Genomic DNA, 17384 nt, shown 5'->3' with positions numbered 1-17384 from the left:
CATACGCATGTCCTAGGAGGAAAGTACTTCTCCCCAGGCATACTTTCGGCCATAAAATAAGTAGTGCATTTAAAGCATATAATCACCTAATATGTAATGACTTATTCGTAGATACGCCAAAGCTTGCAAAATAGCCACTTATTGTCGCAGGCAACCAAATCTCGAAAATATTGATTTCTATCGCCGATTACAATGGATCAAAATATGGCGAGTGGGGCTGTAATAGGAGAACTACTTGAATAGAAATAGAATATTGTATAAATAAAAAAATCTAAATAAGATTACACTCAAAATAATTTCACACTTAAAATAGAAATAAATGTAGGTTGTTTAAGAGAGTTGGATTCGTGAATTACGTTATAATATATCCAATAACCAATTCACATAAGGTTCGAAATCTACTAAAAGTGGATTTTAAGTCTCTTTTTTATAAGACAAATGGCATTTGAAATTTAGTTTAAGCGCATTTTGGAAGTGTAATGTCAATGAGGTATAAGAAAGCATTTATTTAAAACATAATGTGATAATGTCATTAAACACAATTATTATGAAATATTTGTGATAAAAAATTCTTAACGGAAAAATTTTCAGAATTGCCTTTACATTACATATTCTTTTTGATTTTTTATGTAAGTGCTCGATTATGTGAATAATTATATTAACTACAACTGCCTAAAAATTTGAGAATAACAATTCGAAAATTAACGAGAAGTATTTATTTTTGTCATTACAAGTTAGTCATTATAACTCGCCGTAATGTAATGCAACGTGTAATGACAGCTTTACTCCTGGTAATGTCAATTGTAATGAGATGTGGTCACCTAGTTTTTGCTGGGTATTCTCAGTTATAATTAAAATATTATACTTAAACAATTTTCAATTCCACTTATTTGGATTTACACTCTTGTGATTTTTTTTGGTGATTTGTGCAATTCAGCTGATTGATGATAAGTTAGAAAAAACCTTGGAATGCCAAATTTTCATGTCCGTGGATTTTTCGTGAATAGTGGAAAAGGAATTGTAGTGGATATCCGAACATGGGTGTATATCTGAAAAATCGATTTTAGATTTTTCAATTTTGTAGAGATCCACATTTCGATTTTCTAAACATTTAGAATTTCAATTTTTGCCATTATTGAAATGTTGTCTATTGGCTGTGAGTTGTCGGCATAGAAGGATTTGCATTGCATTCTCTTAAGTAGAAAATCGAATTGTACCAAATGTTACAGATTTGGTGTACTTGATTAATCGCCTGACTATTTCTATGGCTTTTACAATTAAATAGCGACATGAAAGCTACTAAGATGACAATATTTTCTAAGAATTGATGATGAATTGGACGCATTTCAACCCATAAAGGTATATGGAGTGAATGGCAGCAAAATTTCCATATCAGAAGAATTGAAGAAGTGACGTAGAGATGCAATCGGTTAGACTCTAATAATACAATAACCAACCACAGTATAATTTTATTTAAATATTAGTACTCTCTTGTGGTTTGAAATAACCCACCAATCTGGCATTCCTTTACAACTCACACCCCTTCAAAGCCACCCACTCAAGAAAACCTTAGTACGTAGATACACAAACAACACTCACTACTCAATACAACTCAGAGGCAAACAACACCAGTAGCAGCTTTTAGCGTCGTCAACAATGTTGTCTGTCGTTGTCCGTCTGCTATCATCAATGCTTGTTTTTTTATTGAGCACGGTCGGGATATGAATCGTAGAACCAACAACAAAAAATAGATCAGTAAAATGGTCACAAAAAATGGCATGTAATACAACCAAATTGTTTACAAATCTATTAAATTATTATCAATGATTTAAGAGAACGCAGAAAAAAAAAAAATCCCAAATGCAAACATACATAGGTACGCAGATAGTGAGTGAGAAGATTATACGTTTATTTTGGTGTTGAGCAAAAGCCACAGAAAAAAATACAAAAATAATAAAAAATAAATCCAGTCATAACAAAAAACAAAAAAAAAAAAACAAATAAGTGAATATGTAAAAATAAAAAATCCATAAAGTCATATACTTTTTTCCCCTTGTTGTTGGTTCATTTGCATTTAACAACAACAACAACAATAATACCAACAAATATCCTCAACAAATTATGTGTATGGCTCTCCTACTTTCAGGTTAAAAAGCCCCAAACAATAGCAACAACACCAATTGCAAAGAGCAAAAAAAAAAATAGAGGGCAGAGCGAGAGTATGAGTGCGTGTGTATGTCCAGAAGAAAACAAAACTGTTTAAAATAGCAACAAATGGAACAACAACAGCAGCAACAATAACATCATAATTGTAAAGAATCTGCCGATTTGTAATAAGAAGAAGTACAAAAAATTGAAAAAAAAACACAAAGGAAAAAAGTTTAAATATATTGAATTACATGAGTGTAAAAGGAAAATATTTTTGTGGTGGCTATTAGAGTGGATTCTTATTAGTCGGTTTCTACGTTGACTACATATTTTGTGGTTGCCGATAAATTTTTTAGCTGCCACTAAAATTTCCGCAAGAAATTAAAATATTTTTCAAACAACAACAACAACAACATTAGAGTAAAGAAAAACTTTCAAGAGCATCTCATTGTCATCATTCTCATTAGCAACAGTAGCTGCTGCAAGCAGTATCAATAGCAGCAACCCATACACACCCCAACCCCACTTGCCACTTGTAATCCTCCTGGGGATCCCAGAGGTGTAGATCGTTCGGTTTGTTGGTCGTGTGATCTCGGCAATTGTGTGGTATCCACCATATGAATGCGTGTACCGACTAATTACTCGTTTGATTATTTCGTAACGCAACGGATCGACTCGTATCGAAGGAGTATTGGTAGCAAATTCTTTACCAACAAGATTTGTATATTCGACCGAATGTGTGTGGATAGTTTTTTATATTTTTTGTATTCTACCTCTGCCATCATCTTTCTTCCCTACATTACCAACGCCACCAATTCCAATAACCATACGAACAATAACAGCATAGTCAACGACGACGCAACACATCAAATTTTATCAGATCTAAGGTGAGTTGTATGGTGTGAGTATACTAGAAGTACATGTAGTTTCCTAAATACATGTGTTTTTGAATATTTTAGCTTAGATGCACAGTAAAGTGGGTTAAATGGGGTATATTGGGGTTGAATTAGTATTAATACTAATTATAATTTATAAATATATATACCTATATAGGGTGGCTGATACACCCAGAGAAGGAATATAATCACCTCAAACATGTTTTAAGAGCAAAATGTTATTTTTGGGTGGTGACCATGTAACATGGTTTTCGCAAACATGTTATTTTATCGGAAATCATGTATCTGATTTCAGCAAGCAGGTTATATTTGACGAGAAAATAACATTTTAGTGACAAACATGTTACATGGTCACCATACAAACATAACATTTTTCTCTTAAAACATGTTTGAGGTGATCATATTCCTTCTCTGTGTGTAGGTAATGCAAATAAGTAAAGTGCAGCGCTTTTTTCATTTTTGGCATTTTAAATTTTATTGTTCAAAACAAACATTTTATAATAAGTTCAGATTTGTTTGAATTGACTACCTTTGGCGCGAATTATGGTCATCAAAACGGCTGAGCAACCCTCGGCGGATACGGCGGGCCACACAATTGTCATCGGCGGCGCTAGAGTTCTGCTGATTAATCTGACCTCTTGGACAAGTAAACTCGATTATTTTGTCTGTTCACAAATTACTCAATTTTTGCGAAACCCCAATTCGGTAATTGACCACTTTCGTGCATATCCTTGGATCCTTCCATTCTAACACTTTTTGTGTATCGGTGAGCTATGGCACTGCTGTGTGTATTTCGATACAATATTCTCTTCACTTTTCGTATCATTTCTACTGTTGTTACTGTTTGTTCTTCCCCACACCCAGAAAAAGGGGCTCTAATGCCAACTGAACTTGATTTTAGTTCATGAAGATTAATTGGTTTTAGTTAAATTGTGCACAATATGAGTAAATGTTCCTTATTTGAATAATTTTTTGCTAACTTTAATGACGTGAACTAAAAATAAGAAAAAAAGTTGTATGCAAATATAGTGCACAATTTTACTAAAAAATAAAATAGTTCATATTTTCGTAAAATGGCAGAAGTTTGCTTAAATTGAGTTCATACATCTCTCAAATGAGTAATTTTTACTAAAAGTGTACCTGTCATGAACTTCGTATAGCGCTAAAGACATTTTAACAATTTTTAAATACAATTTTTTCTTTCAACATATGAATAAATTAATTATTTTCAATAAATTTTCTTCAATTTGACAAAAAGTATTAACTTATTTGTAACATGTTGCAATTAGAAAACTATTTTAGTTAAAATTTTCCAAAATAAACCTACATTTTCTTCCACGGTGGGTTCACTTTTTTTTGGGTGCAATTTGTCGACGTGATGCAACACTGTCAGTATCATGGTAGCGAGCAATGTTACCAGAAACTAAAGATTTATTCACATTTAAATTCTCGAGAGTTCTAACGATAGCCACTTGTAGTTTTCTTCTTCTTCTCTCTTATCACTGAGTGCTGTCCGATTCCATGTTTAGCTCAATGACAAGGGACTTCCTTTTTATAACCTAGTCCGAACGGCACTTCACATTGTAGTGATACCACTTAGAGAAACACTCCTAACTGTCACCATCATTACTGAGAGATAATCCACCCCTGAAAAAATATTGAAGCAGGGATTAAAGCCTGCAGCCCATTGTGTGCAAGGCGGGCACGGTACCCATTACAACACGGTAGCACCATTGGATTGCAATTGTAGTGGTCTAAATATCTTTCGGCGAGTGTAGTATCGAATTCGCGGTCTAGTGGCAATGACGTATGTTCGAAATCTAAGATATAAGTGTCAGGTCCACTGTAATCTTTAACAATTGTTAATAAAATTGAATTAAAATTAACAAATCATCACAGTATAAGAGTACAGGACAATCATATGTTTATGTATTTGATACAAATGTACGAGGGCAGTTCGGAAATTTCTTAGCCTAGCACAAAAAGCGCGGTATAAACTGAAAAAAGTTAAGTGTTTTAGAAACTTCCATCTCTGTTATGAACACATGTTAAATTTTGTTTCGATCTGGCAACTCCTTCACTCCTGTTATTAAATATTTACATAAAAAGGTTTATCGGGACAAGAAATTCATAATGATATGGTGAATGTGTTAGGTGAATGTGCTCCTTCATATGCAACAGTAAAAAATTGGTTTGCTGAATTTAAACATGGCTAAAATCAACGAATTAAAGTACAAGTTGCTTGACCGCCCACTTTATTCTCCTGATTTAGCCCCTAGTGACTTTTACTTGTTCCCAAATCTAAAAAAAATTCCTTGCTGGCAAGCGTTTTACCTCAAATGAAGATGCAATTACAGTTGTAAACCACTATTTTGAAGACCTTGAGGAAAACTATTTTAATCAAGGAATAGAATTGCTAGAAAAGCGTTGGACTAAGTGTATTGAAGTTTCAGGAGATTATATTGAAAAATAAAAATATTTTTGAAGAACTATTATCTTTCATTGATAGGCTAAGAAGTTTCCGAACCACCCTCGTACATGGCAATTTATTAAGAACATATAACAAATATATTCAGATTAATAATTATTTCTTCACCCACTTCATTTTACAATTGCGTATTTCGACTACTTGGTAAAAACCACTTACCTCAAAAATTAAAAAAAATTGCTTTTATTTGTTTCAATTTCATAAAGTATGACCCACTTTAAAGCTCACATTTCTGTTTGTTTTCCCAGCAATTATTGTAAAATCCTCAAATTTGCCTAAAGCTGCATAACCATACATGTCTGAACATATGAAATATATTTGCTTTGGTGTCTCTTCGACTGCCTTGCTCCTCCCTCCCTCAACTAGTTGAGACGGAGACGATGTGCCTCTTTACTATTGCTTCACTAAACTTATATACCCTCAACCACCAGGCCCACCTGCTTGGAAATATATGAGAATAGAAAATATTTGCGAGTGTGAGTTCCTCAAACACCACTTCTAATCATCATGCCATTCAAGTGTTATTAATTTTCTCTAGTCTTTTTCATTCGTTCACTCTCCCACTCATCCGCTCTCTTCCTGTGTCATGGTATGGTAATTAGAGAATTACAATGGACTACAACATGATTTGCTAACCGATACATGTATGTATCACGTAATGAACCCTAGGCAATATGTCCTTGTATAAGAGACTTCCAACTATCTAGCTTTCATGGTAAATTGATTGTTATGCCTTACGAAAGGGATTTTTCTATGCGATAGTGATGTTGTTGTAATGGGCTTCCTATATGTAGGAGTGTTTATTAAATTTCATTGTTTTTGGGGGGTGGGGATATACTACCAGGATCTAAATCAATTCATAATAACTCGTTTCTGAATAGTTAATGCTATAATTGACTAATATGAACTAATTTATAAATTAATAATACTAGACATACATGCAATTGTTTTAGGTATTTGCTTACAAAATCATAACTAGAGTAAACCGATGACAATGGAATATTAATTGCGTTGAAAAACCCATAGGACATTATTGTAAAATGTTAGCGGGATATAGGGATTTATATATACCATTCCCTGTATATCAGCCTTATACCACATTCAGTTTACATTACACTCGAAATCGTAAAGTTTATCGTGCAAATGTAGAAGGATAATGAAGCAGTGTCTACTCTGGTGAGCTCCACCGTGCATATATCGAAGTATGTCTGACGGATCTAACCTGTCCGTCCGTCTCCATATAAATTTAATGGTTGTACATAAAATAAGGATAATATTTTTTATTATATGGTTCGGAAATTTGATAAGGGCGAGATTTTGGGAAGAGAGAATAATATGGGTGTTGATTATTGAAACTGGACCAAATTTAAAATTAATCGTCTTAAAATTTAGCATATGGTATAATCTAAAAGTGATAAAAAATAGGCTAATTTTTATATTTGGTTAAACTTAACCTTGAAAAGATTTTTTTAAATAATAATGGACGTGGTTCTTTTTCAATAACGCTCACTATTTTCCCCAAAATTTGTGTCTATGTATGAGTTTTTTTTTTATACCAAATTTCTAGGTTTAATGGTTCAAAAGATATTAATTTTATTCATCTCAGAATGGTTATTTAGCACACTGGGCATGTATGTACAAAAAAAGCTAGACTGAAAAGAGCCAAGGAGTTGCTCCGCTTGCCCAAAAGTGGCCAGTTACCTAATTTAGGTTTCTCCTATGAGAAGCCGTTCAAAATTGAGTAGTTTGTGAACAAACAAAATGATCGGGTTTACTTGCCAAAGAGGTCAAGTGAAAGTTAGCATTGGCCACCAGAACTTAATCTTCGCTTATGGTAATGGTGTGGGGCGATGGTCGCTACCCGCTCATATTTATCGACCGTGGGGTTAAAAAATACATGCCGAATATTATTGGGAATATGTTCTAAAGAGAATTTCCTGGCCAGACAAATATTTCGTCCCCAGACCATGGATATTACACACCCAGAGAAGGAATATGATCACGTCAACCATGTTTCGAAAGCAAAATGTTATTTTTGGACGGAGAACATGTAACATGTTTGCGGCAACCATGTTATTTTCTCAAAATTCATATGTCTTATTTCGGTAACCATGTATATGTTTGCCGAAAAAACAAAATTTTTGCGACAAAAATGTTCCATGCTCACCGTCCAAAAATAACATTTTGCTCTTAAAACATGTTTGGGGTGATCATATTCCTTCTCTGCGTGCAACGGGAATCAGCACCGTCGCACTCAGCATGTGTCAACTAAGAATGGTTTAACTTGACCAAAATATTCGGATCTAAATCGGTTGGACTTTTGCGCCTAGGGTATTTTGGGGAGTAAGGTTGTCTTTAAAAATGCCGAAGTGTCGATCATCTCAAGACGGCGCTTCGCCGATAAAAGCAATCAGTTTCGAGGCAAAAATCTGAAACAAATTGAATGATCACGAAAAACAGGTACATGATTTTCCCGACCCTGTGGTCTCAAATTCTGTCATTTACATGACAGAACACATTTGCAATACTTGAAGAACATTTGAAGGCTTATTGCCACCATATTTACGGCCAGAAAACAATAAGGATTTCTTTTTATGCCAAAGGTATTTAGAGTATTTCCCCGGGACCGGGATCATTTTAACTAATACAACTTAAGTTTATATTTGCATTTTTGCGGTGAAATCGCATATATTATTTAATTTAATTTTAGTCTTAGATGACTGGGTAAAAGTTTGGGAGATATTGATACAAATCGTATAATTTTCGCCACGTTCGCAATATATCTGACTCCAAGTGTGTAACCTTTTCAAACACAGTGCTCATTCGAAATACATCATAACTAGAGGTCTGCATCGAATAACTTTTCACTACATGTATACAATTCGCTGTCGAATATAGTACATACACTGTCTATCTCTCAGAGCGCAAGCAGTGAAGTGAAGAGAACGCTTGCTTGTCAAATACCACCAAGTACTTATCCGAAACAATATGTGTTCCGAAAAAAAGGAACAATAAAAATGTAAGTACTTGAGAAAAAGTACAACATTGATTCTCTTCACTTCACATGGTACCACAAGTATTTCTCAGTTATGTGCGAAGCAAAACTTTCGATTATTATTAATCATAGATATGTATGTAGGTCACATATTTCATATATTTATGTATGTCACACACTTACCCTAACGTTTGGCGTTCTTTATAACAGACCGAAAACATATAGTATGGAGAGTAACTGTTTTTTTGTATTTCTGAAACTGCACGTGGTACATGGAGTACTCTATGAAGTTTTGTTCTCGCAACATACTCGACGTGATCACTCTGAGTCAGTGTTGCCAGGTCATTTTTGATTCTTCCCCCAAAATCTTAAGAAAAAAACCCCCTAAATTGGTCTAGACTTTTTTCAAAAACCCCCAAAAATTTTAAGAACGTACATAGTACAAAAAGAGGCCCAAAATTTCGTTAAAATTTTCTTTTGAAATAAATAAAAATCATTAGATAAAATCATTACACCACTTGTCACAAATTCGTTCGATTTCTGCTTCGACCGAACACCAAAAAGTTTTTCAGCGGCGGATTATCCCACCTCAGTAATGCTGGTGACATTTCTTTCAGGGTTTCAAAGCTTCTCTAAGTGGTTGCACTGGAATGTGGAACGCCTTTCGGACTCGGCTATAAAAAGGAGGTCCCTTTACATTGAGCTTAACATGGAATCGGGCAGTGATAAGAGAGAAGTTCACCAATGTTGTATCACAACGGACTGAATAGTCTAAGTGAGCCTGATACATCGGGCTGCCACCTAACCTAACCTAACCTTGTTTTTAATTGTATCAAATATTAAAAATTCCCCCTTCAACAGATGCGTTTAAAAATGAATGTCATTGCATACTTGCTTGTATTTAGGAAAATGGGTTGACTTCCCTTATTTTTTCTCAAAATTCATGCCAGAATTGTTCCAAATTTTGTTGAGAATTGCTCCACTTTATAAGAGCTAAGATATTTTTTTACCCCCAAAAATCCCCCCAAATAAATGTTACCCCTAAAAATCCCCCTAAACGTGTAAAAAACCCCTAAATTTGGGGGGAAAACACCCAACCTGGCAACACTGCTCTGAGTACACTTCAATAAGAGAGAAAGAGGAATATGTGTTTGTTGGTAGTGAGGACATCCGAGTAGCAACAAGAAGTTACTCGTGGCTTTTGGTGTTCATCAAAATGTGTACCAATTATTTTGCGACTCTCTCAAATAGATGTACTCATGTAGCAAGTACACGTGAACTCTGCATTTAAAAATGGAATTGTGCAGACCTCTAATCATAACCCTATGTTAGATGGGACTATCCCATATATTTAGAAAAGCTATTATAAAATATATGGTCTTGATATTTTAGTATTATTATTATTTTATTATGTAAACCTTTTTGGCTGGAATATGTGGTTCAAAATATATTGTAGTGGCTTAGGCCATATATAATTTGTTCAAGTGTCTAAAATTAATACTATATCTAACGAAGGCTTTCTTTGAGCGAGATCCCGGAAAATCCCTCTTTCCTGCTAATGAAAGAACTCGGAGAAGAAACCTAAAGATTTTTGTCAATATTCATAATAATTTACTGACAGTTTATGGAAGGAACTTGTATGGTATTAAAATGTTTAAACATTTCTTAATATGGGGACTGTATTTAATGTACAAGCGACTTTAAAATATGACCCCTATCGTTTGTCTGCAAGGGCGTGTTTTGCATACTAACATAACAAATCTATGCGCAAAAAAATCAAATACAATGCGAAATATTAAATGTTATTTCTACATAAATTAGTAAATAGAATCTCTCATTAATATTAATATGCTAGTTTTTTTTTAATTTTATTATTTGTTTTAGTTTTATTTCTAATCATGCGATTACCTAATTTTAGATCTCACTAAAAATGCTAAAATGTATTTCCAAATATTTTTCATTTGGCGATTTTGTTTTTCTATCGCGTTTTCGCATACCATAAACAAAGTCATTAATGGATGTATTTGTTTTTTTTTCAAAATTTGCTAATTTTGTAAATTCCACAGAAAAAAAAAACAATAACAACAGCAACACCAATTAGTGCGAATACAATTTTTGTGAATGAACAGAGATTTCGTTGATTGCCAATCGTTGTCGATCGTCGCCGTAGTCGTCATCGTAAGCGATGATATGCTAAAGGAAAATGGTGAAGTGCGGTAATGAGGGTAGTGCGAATACAAATTTTGGCGTCAAAAAATAAAAATTGTACAAAATGTTTGAACTACTATGATAACAATATAAGGCGAAGGATGTCGGAGAGATCGCATGAAATAAAAGGGCCTTGAGTTCTAGGAGAATAAGAATAACAGTGGGAAGAATTAGACAATGAGTAGGGATTATTATGACCCTTTATAAGAAAAAAACATGATTGGTGGATATATCGAACCTGGGTGCAGAGGGCCAGCGTGATTCAATTTTTAGTATGCCTGCTTTGAAAATCATTTAAACACACAAAAATGTTAACGGAACCATACAAATATTTTAATGCCCGACACTAATTAGAAAGGAAGCTATGACTTTCTGTATGCAAATCAGGTATAGGTTAGATTAAATATAGTGGAAGCCCGATGTTTTAGGTTCACTTAGACTATTCAGTCCATTGTAATACAACAGTGATGAACTTTTCTCTTATCATTGAGTGGGAGCCACCATGGTGCAATCAATGGTTACCATGCCCGCCTTGCATACACAAGGTCCTGGTTTCGATGCCTGCTTTGACCGAACACCAAAAAGTTTTTCAGCGGTGGATTATCCCACCTCAGTAATGCTGGTGATATTTCTGAGGTTTTCAAAGCTTCTCTAAGTGGTTTCACTACAATGTGGAACGCCGTTCGGACTCGGCTATAAAAAGGAGGTCCCTTGTCATTGAGCTTAACATGGAATCGGGCAGCACTCAGTGATAAGAGAGAAGTTCACCAATGTGGTATCACAATGGACTGAATAGTCTAAGTGAGCCTGATACATCGGGCTGCCATCTAACCTAACCTAACCTATTACTGAGTGCTGCCCGAATCTTGTTATTGGCAATAATCAGCGAGATTCATTCTCTGAGCGTAGAAGAAATGATTAAAAAAGCCCTTAAATTGTGGGTACCAATTATTACAAAAATGGATCATGAATGGGCGAGAGGTCTTATTTCCGGGTATTCAGGAGTATGACCATCCATTGTAATTCTGTTCCACCACTGATTGAGATCCGTTATTTTTGGTGGGCATTGTGCAGTAGAAATAAAGCGAGGAACCTTTTTTTGAAGCCATTATTGGTTGACGCGTGCTGGGTCCACGGTTGCCACAGTTGGTAGAATTCTACCAAACAGGGTAGATTTTTTACTGCTTGGTATATTGGTAGAATCATAGACCTTATAATACATAGATGAGCCGTGGGTGTCAAACTATGTTTGACAGTTCCGAAGATTAAGAATAAACAAGAAAAATAAGAGCACGCTTACAATCTCTTTCGTTTTCCTTTTTGTAGTTTGCCAATTTTACACAAATTAGAACGTTTATGATGCACCAGAGGATTTATAAATAAATTAATATATTAAAAGTTCATATTTGAACAAAAAATTGTGATCAAAACCGCGAAAATACGAAATTTAATTTTGAGCAGCATTGCTCTTTACGAACAACATAAAAGCAAATGCGCGAAAATTAATGTTTGGGACTGACTCTTTAAGAAGAAAATCAAAACGAAATGTCAAAAAATTAATTTTTGGAACTGACACATTTTTTTTAAAGAGAATAGTGCATCATCTATGTATTATAAGGTCTATGGGTAGAATTATTGATGTCTTGGTAAATTTTGCAAACTATTCCTCTTCAAATAAGAGGTACTTCACAAATTTTCTATAAAAATAAAATTTTGACAACATTTTCTATAGAAATAAAATTTTGACAAAATTTTCTATAGAAATAAAATTTTGACAAAATTTTCTATAGAAATAAAATTTTGACAAAATTTTCTATAGAAATAAAATGTTTACAAAATTTTTTATAGAAATAAAACTTTGACAAAACTGTCTATAGAAATATACATTTTTACAAAATTTTCTATAGAAATAAAATTTTTACAAAATTTTTTATAGAAATAAAATTTTTACAAAATTTTCTATAGAAATAAAATTTTTACAAAATTTTCTATAGAAATAAAACTTTTACAAAATTTTCTATAGAAATAAAACTTTTACAAATTTTTCTATAGAAATAACATTTTTACAAAATTTTCTATAGAAATAATATTTTTACAAAATTTTATATAGAAATAAAATGTTGACAAAATTTTCTATAGAAAAAGATTTTGCCAAAATTTTCCATAGAAATAAAGTTTTGACAAAATTTTCTATATAAATAAAATTTTGAAAAAATTTTCTATAGAAATAAAATTTTTGGCAAATTTTTCTATAGAAATAAAATTTTTGACAAAATTTTCTACAGAAAGGAAATTTTGTCAAAATTTTCTAATGAAATGAAATTTTGACAAAATTTTCTAAAGAAATGAAATTTTGATAAGATTTCCAATAGAAATAAATTTTTGGCTTCTCTTCAATCGTTATTGTTGTTTTTGATCTCAGTTTAAAGCCATGCATTGACTAAACTACAAGTGTAGCTTAACCAACAGAGGTAAAGTATGCTTGTCAAATTTATTTGGGCAAAGCCCTACAGACTGCAAGATGGTTAGATGTACAGCTGTTTCGGAATTACCACATTCCTCATCAGCATCCTCTACTTCCAACAAAACTATCAACCAGTTATCAGAATAAATTCGGGTAATTCACTCAACCCAAAATGAACTGCACTTGAACCTTCCGAAAATAGGTTTGATAGTTGGTTAAGCTACACTTGTAGTTTAGTCAATGCATTAAGCTGAGATCAAAAACAACAATAACGATTGAAGAGAAGCCAACAATAACAAACAAAACGAATGAAGATTGAGGAAGCACGCTCAAAAACAAACCCAGCCAACTACATTCAAATCGATTATTTGAGTTTGGCAAAGGAAAAGAGATATGCTTGCAAATTTGTTTAGGCAGCAGCCGACTATCAAACCTATTTTCGGAAGGTTCAAGGGTTGAGTGAATTACCCGAATTTATTCTGATAATTGGTTGATAGTTTTGTTGCAAGTAGAGGATGCTGATGAGGAATGTGGTAATTCCGAAACAGCTGTACATCCAACCATCTTGCAGTCTGTAGGGCTTTGCCCAAATAAATTTGACAAGCATACTTTTCCTCTGTTGGTTAAGCTACACTTGTAGTTTAGTCAATGTATGGCTTTAAGCTGAGATCAAAAACAACAATAACGAAATAAATTTTTGACAAAATTTTCTATAGAAATAAAATTTTGCAAAAATTTTCTATAGAAATAAAATTTTGACAAAATTACTTTTAGCTCGAGTGACAATCGTGGCTGAGTCCCATAGTGAGGCTGAGTCCTGCTGGAAAGTCCATGATCTGCGGTCTTCAATGATGTCTTAGTGACTTTTCCGATGAATGCTGGCATTAATAAAAGTGGTGAGCGCCCACCGGTTATTACGGTAGTCCGCATCATTACAATCGGCGGCACTTGAGTTGTAGTGGTCAATCTTAGGTGTACATTTTCATCTGACTTCTTTGGCAAGCAAACCCTATCATTTTGCTCGCTTTGGAAATTGCTCACTTTGGACTGGATTCACATTGAATGGACTCACTTTGCAAACTGCTCACTTTGGAATGGATTCACATCGAAGAAAATCTACTGCGGTAACTACCCACTTTCATGCCAGCGAAGGAATTCTTTGGCTTTTTACAGCCTTTTTGTATTGGTGAGCTCTTGCACTTTTTGGAACGTCGATGACTTATTTTCAAGTGGGGCCTTCAATTTTCGAGCGTCAAATGAGCGATTTAGAGATGATAACAACTTGAAGTTAGTTGCAATACATATACGCTACACTGTATAGACCTTTTTCCTTTAGTGCTTAATGCAAACATTTTATGAGCTATTCAGAGCATCATTGCACTGGTGCAGAACATCATTTTGATTCTAGTGACGTTTCCTTTATTCACAATAACAATTTATTGTGATTGATTTGTCGAATAACATGAAATTAAAAGTGGTAAAGGGTCATAAACAGTAGTAAATATTTTTTTACTATTTGTTCACTTCATACTTTAAAAATGCAAGATTTTACTTGATTTCTGTGATTGTTTTAAAACAGCTGATGCCAGTGTTGCATATTTTCTTTTAGTCCGTCACGGCTTCGGTATTCAGTACTAAAATAGAACCCGCCTTATAATTCGTAAAGTGCACTATTCTTAAATAACAAAAAATGCGATAGCCCTATCCATGATTAAAGAACACTAAAAAGGATGACGTCCATGAGGGATTTGGACATAGGCACTTTGGAGAAGTGACAGCATTCCTCGATTACCTCCTAGTTTTTTTACTTATAAACAAATTTTCACTCTAATTGAAGGCCCTAGAAATACAAAACCTTTTTATCTTTGTTTCACAGTGCATGCCTTGTGTTATTTTTACTGGTGTTTGATAATGATGTTGTTGTTATTTTTATTTTTTCAGAGGTTTAATTTGGTTAATCGGTTTGTTTTAGCGGATACAAAAATCCGTTTAGAACGTGCGTAAAGTTCATTACTTTTTCGTAGTTGAATTTTTAATTATTTTTCTCCACACACACACTCACACACAAACACATATTCTCGTGTATACCCCAGACTTTTCACCCACCACCACAAATGCCAAGCAAGGGCAATGTTGATTTTTCTGGAGGTATTTCTACTGATGCTCTTCATTTTGCTCGTGTTATTCCATTGAATACTGGCGTTGATGTGAACTGAACTGTGATGTGGCAAAAAAAAAAGTTTATTTTGAATACTTGCAAAATGAATCATTTCAATAATTTTAAATTAAAAATTTGTTTTGTTTTTTTTTCTTTCTGTGCATTGAGAGGAGATGAAGACTTTTGGCATGAGTGGAAACCCAAAAAGAAAAAAAGAAAATATTTAAACCTTCCAGTATGTCATTTTTATTTGTTTTGTTATGTAAATATTAAGTTTTGTGTGTGGCTTTGTTTTTTGATAGGTCTGAAGATTTTCTTTGGTTTACTCCTTCCATGTCTGCCACATTTCAAAATACCATCTGAAAACATTATTTCCCTGAATGGTAATCGTAGCTTCTACGAGTGCTTGCTTTTTATTCCAGCTTGCTCTCTTCTGTGTTTTACTTTAAATATTTGATTAACATTTTAATCAAAAACCGCAGTCATAAATTCCAATGACTCCCTGCTATGTAGATGGGAACATCCATCCATCCATATATGCATTCCCCCTCATTGCCAGATATCAGCAAAAGCAGATCTGTGTAGTGACAATGTATGCCACCGTTTGTTGTCACCTCTTCGCCCTCACTTCGCTATTAGCTCTCTGTTGCCATCATATCAGAATTTGGATGCAAGTACAGCGTGAGTTTTTTTTATGTGGTCATCATCATATGTACTCATATGTATGGAGTGAAACGTGGTCTGCTAGTGCTGCATCTTATCGTTTTGTCGGTCCGTTGTGGTCTCTTATCAGCAAAACACTTGCGCATCACGTTTCCATGTATGCACTGTGAATATAGTATTCAGTCATTGTATTAGCGAGGTAGCATTACGTTGAACGAATGGTTGTATTTCGGTCTCTCTCTCTGTCTCTCTTTTTGTAAAGTCTTACTCTCCCCCTTGTATTGTCTAAATATCAAAACAAAATTTCGCTACTAACATGCGGGCAATAAAAAGGTGGGCGGTGGGAATCGATACATAGTGTTAGGAGATTCTTATTCTGGAACTCAAAATTTCTTTAAGACTTTACGCAAAAAATGTTTATTCTCATCTCCAAGTATCTTCGGGATACTGTTCAACAATATCAGATATGAGCACTCACATTGCAGCACTCAGTTTACACGGCATCGAATGGACGAATGGAAAACACGGTGTGTCAACAGCCAAAGCGAACAAACATTTCTCAGTGAGTGTGGAGAAGAAACAAACAACAATGTCCCTAATTCTCTCGTGCAATATCAACAGATTGCATTTGGAAAACTCAGTGAAGAAAAGAAAACCTCCTTCACCACCACCGTGTATCGCTTCTCCCAACAAATGTTTGCTTTGGTGCATCATCATAATGGCAACAACGACAATTCACATCAAACATTTACACTTACTCTTGGTTTGGAGAGACAGTCACAATGAGACAACCCAAACCCAAAGACAAGTGACGTTGCAATCATATCTGCTATCGTTATCACTTGAATAGATGGTCGTATGGCCCAACAGGGCCGGACAGATGCCGAAATGTTATTGGGAAGCATTCATCCCAAAAACGTAAATTAGTTTCCAAAGAGAAGTTTTCCAAACTGGTCGGTTTTCGTTGGTATCATCATCGTATCGTGTTAATGAACACATGGAGAAGATATGATTCGATTACTTTCAAAGGAGCAGTGCATTCTTTTTTTTTTGAGAAATATGAACTTTGCAGGAAGAAATGAGTGAAGTGTAATTAAATAGTGAGGTGATTGAAAACAAAATTGGGAGAACAAAATAGAAAATATAGGGGGTTTACAAAGAAATCGTTGCTGTAATGCTGCAACGAATGAAAAACAGGAACCACTTTAGTAAAATTCTTGAATTTTATGCCACGTAAATATTGTTATAAAAAAAAATTAAGAAAAAGTTAAAACAAACAATTTCAATGACTGACACTATAGCAGTCGAAGCAAATAATCAATCAGATTTATATTTGGCGGAAGATATTTCGGTGGATCATCGTA

The 17384-nt window shown here is 34.1% G+C and overlaps 1 protein-coding gene across 5 annotated transcripts in view; it reads left to right on the top strand.

Moving 5' to 3' along the window:
* The window catches only part of Dhit (regulator of G protein signaling double hit), a 109157-nt gene that overhangs the window by 2516 nt on the left and 89257 nt on the right, over nt 1-17384 (top strand). For 2 of the 5 annotated variants that reach the window (XM_075311019.1, XM_075311023.1), the window contains exon 2: nt 2147-3035. The gene's annotated coding sequence lies outside the window, so the exon portion shown is untranslated. Of the gene's footprint in view, nt 1-1503; nt 1877-1901; nt 3036-17384 lie in introns of those variants that run through there. The other 3 variants (XM_075311021.1, XM_075311018.1, XM_075311020.1) reach the window with 3 other exon arrangements.

Source organism: Haematobia irritans, chromosome 5 (assembly GCF_050003625.1).
Source record: "Haematobia irritans isolate KBUSLIRL chromosome 5, ASM5000362v1, whole genome shotgun sequence".
NCBI classification, from domain to species: Eukaryota; Metazoa; Arthropoda; class Insecta; order Diptera; family Muscidae; genus Haematobia; species Haematobia irritans.
The sequence above is the reverse complement of the archived record's forward strand: the minus strand, read 5'-3'. Positions and strand labels throughout refer to the sequence as shown.